Source organism: Colobus angolensis, unplaced genomic scaffold (genome assembly GCF_000951035.1).
Source record: "Colobus angolensis palliatus isolate OR3802 unplaced genomic scaffold, Cang.pa_1.0 Scaffold20, whole genome shotgun sequence".
Lineage (NCBI taxonomy): Eukaryota > Metazoa > Chordata > Mammalia > Primates > Cercopithecidae > Colobus > Colobus angolensis.
In genome coordinates, this window is record NW_012115155.1 from 3,895,032 (window position 1) to 3,898,357 (window position 3,326).

The 3,326-nt window shown below is 47.0% G+C and overlaps 1 pseudogene across 1 annotated transcript; it reads right to left on the reverse strand.

Moving 5' to 3' along the window:
* Window positions 1–211: 211 nt before the first annotated feature.
* Window positions 212–1,048, reverse strand: LOC105511554 (annotated as a pseudogene). The gene has a single exon (XR_001001729.1). The product of XR_001001729.1 is annotated as a nucleophosmin pseudogene (transcript).
* Window positions 1,049–3,326: the final 2,278 nt, after the last annotated feature.

A 3,326-nucleotide genomic window follows, 5' to 3' on the forward strand; every position in this document is an offset into this window, starting at 1 on the left:
AGCAAAGGGCAGGGTTCACTGAATCACAGCAGTCAGAAGAAAGTGCTTTACGGAACCAAGAGTGAGATTGTTTCCAGCCTGAAGAGGCATGGGTGGCAAATCAGGAACGGGGATTGAGATAAATAGAAGACTTCAGTCTGGATTGTTGATGACACTCAGTATGGACTATATTTGTCTCCCCTTTTCCTTTCTCCCCATCTTTGGGCTTAATTTACCAGTAGTGCCAAGGACTGTTCAATGCACTTTTTTCTATACTTGCTTCCATTTTTGCTTTAATGTCTTCTCAGAACTAGGCCCTTTTGGCATTTTAGGAGTTTTTTCCTGTTTTTTTGAAGGATTCTTGTCCTTTTGATCTTGGTGTTGATGATGGTTTTGAGTCTTTTCCATTCTGATTTGACTTTTGTGCATTTTTGGCTGGAGTATCTCGTATAGATTTCTTCACTGGCGCTTTTTCTTCAGCTTCCTTATCATCAAAATCATCATCATCATCATCTTCATCAGCAGCAAGTTTTACTTTTTTCTGTGAAACCTCCAGGGGCAGACCACTTTCCAGATATACTTAAGAGTTTCACATCCTCCTCCTCTTCATCTTCTGACTCTGCATCTTCCTCCACAGCTGCTAAGTGCTGTCCACTAATATGCACTGGCCCTGAGCCACGCTTCAACCCTAACACCACTGGTGGTGTTATTTCAAAGCCCCCAAGGGAAACTGATGGCTGTACAGACATTTTTAAAGTTGCCAGTGTTACTTTCATTGGACTGCCTTCGTAATTCATTGCCTCTGCTTCAACAATGGGCAATTCATCCTTTGCACCACCCCCTAAACTGACGGTTCTTAAAGATAACTGGTGCTCACTATCATCATTATCCACCTTAAAGTGATCATCTTTGTCGGCCTTTAGTTCACAACCGAAAAGACAGTTCTGGGGCCTCAGAGGGCTCATGTCTATGTCCATCGAATCTTCCATCGGGTGGCGGCGTGCACTTAGGCGGGAGAGAAGGCGGACGGAGATAAACGGCCACTGCTTGAGAGAACGGCCACGCAGAATGAAATCACACCAGGTTTTTGGTTTTTTTTTTTGAGATGGTGTTTTGCTCTCGTTGCCCACGCTGAAGTGCAATGGCATGATCTCGGCTCACCGCAACCTCCACCTCCCGGATTCAAACAATTCTCCTGCCTCAGCCTCCTGAATAGCTGGGATTACAGGCTTGCGCCACCACACCCAGCTAATTTTGTATTTTTAGTAAGGACAGGGTTTCGCCATGTTGGTCAGGCTGGCCTTGAACTCCCGACCTAGGTAATCCGCCATTTCAGCCTCCCAAAGTGCTGGGATTACAGGAGTGAGCAACAGCGCCCAGCCTCCTTTTTTTTTTTTTTTAAATTTTATTTACTTATTTTTTAAACAGAGTCTCGCTATATTGCCCAGACTGGTCTCAAACTCCTGGACTCAAGCAATACTCCCACATCCCACTCCCAAAGTGCTGGGATTACAGGAGTGAGCAACAGCGCCCAGCCTCCTTTTTTTTTTTTTTTAAATTTTATTTACTTATTTTTTAAACAGAGTCTCGCTATATTGCCCAGACTGGTCTCAAACTCCTGGACTCAAGCAATACTCCCACATCCCAAATAGTTAGGACTACAGGTGTGTGCCACTATGCCCAGCAAATCAGCCAATTAATAATAATAAAAAAAAATCTGTTGCCTGTATTAGGATGTTTTTGTTTGCCTGTGACAGAAATCTAACTCAAACTGGTTTCGGGGTGTAAAAGAAAATTATTAGCACACCTTACTAAAAAGTCTAGGGGATGTCATGCATGGCTGGATTGAGGGACTCAGACAAGGGCGTTAGGAAACCATCTCCTATCTCTTGATTTGGCTTTCTCTGGGGCTGGCTTTATTCTTGGGCTAGAGCTCCCTGTGGTGATAAAAGGGCCACCAGCTGCTCCTCCAGTTTAGAGACACTGTGGGAAGTGTGCCTATCCCAACAGTTCTAGCAAGAGTCCTAGGGAGGACTCTCATTTGCTCAAACTTTATGACATGTCTGTCCCTGTGGCCTGGGCCTTGTTGCCACTGGCAGGACCTCTTGCTGGAGTCACTCACATGGGTTGATTTGCAAGGGAGACTTGCATGGGTTGACTAGAGTAGGGAGAGGTGGTGAATTCAAAGAATATTGGGAGGCGAATGCGCAAGGCCAACGAGGCTGGGAACCAGAAACAGCAGATGTCTGCCACAGTCCTCCTGTGTTTCTGAGGCATTTCCTAGCATGGTATGCTGAATCTTCGGTCTTCCCTATCCCCTACAGTGGCATCAGATAATTTCTTCCTTTCCAGTGAATGAACTCATCGGGCACTTCTCTTACATACGCCCACATCTGAACTATTCACTCCCTTGGCACTTCCTGGGTACCTGTTCTATGCAGTTCTGTGTAGAATTGCCAAGTATGGGGGAGTAGGTGGGGGTGGGCACCAGGTTGAACGGGACACAGTCTGAGGGAGACAGACGGTAAACAATTACAGTGGGGTCTGTCCCTCTGACTCTTCGAGTTTGTGCCCACCTTCCTATGTTCCCAGTATTTGTACCTCAGAAATGCTCTCTGATGTTAGACACTGATCTGTGACAGGTAGGACAGATCAGTCAAGGTGGTGGAGGAGTGTGGTTGTGGGAGGTGCATTGCCTGTGGCTATTTACTCTGCCAGAGAGGAGGTACTGATTGCTGTGGTCAGCACAGTCTTGGAGCTGTCCCTCACCAGGGCAGGCTGGGGGTCGCATCAGAACTTCCTTTCCAGTGAGGATTTGTGGGGCTCAAATGAACTCTAGAAGTTAGGGCAAAGGAGCTTGACTGGCAAATTCAGTGCCTTCTCTCCCTGATACAAGTGCCTAGGCTCAGAGGGGGGAAGCGGGCTACACCATGGCACCCCAGCAAGTTCCCACAGGGCCAGAAGACAATCTCCATCCCTGACTTCTGCCTTATGTCTCGTGCCTTCCCCACCACTGCGGCCGGGGCTTTATGGAATGTAGTTAATTTCATTTCCTGGGAGGCAAAAAAATTAACCCAGTAAGAGAAGAAATAAAAGGCAATGCCTCTGATTTCCAGAGTGCCATTTCCAAAAGAGGAAAATGAGTTCTGGAGAAAGATTTTCATTGAATGAATGGGGGAAGTACGAAAATAAGTAGCTGGCCAGGCGCGGTGGCTCAAGCCTGTAATCCCAGCACTTTGGGAGGCCGAGACGGGCGGATCACGAGGTCAGGAGATCGAGACCATCCTGGCTAACATGGTGAAACCCCGTCTCTACTAAAAATACAAAAAACTAGCCGGGCGAGGTGG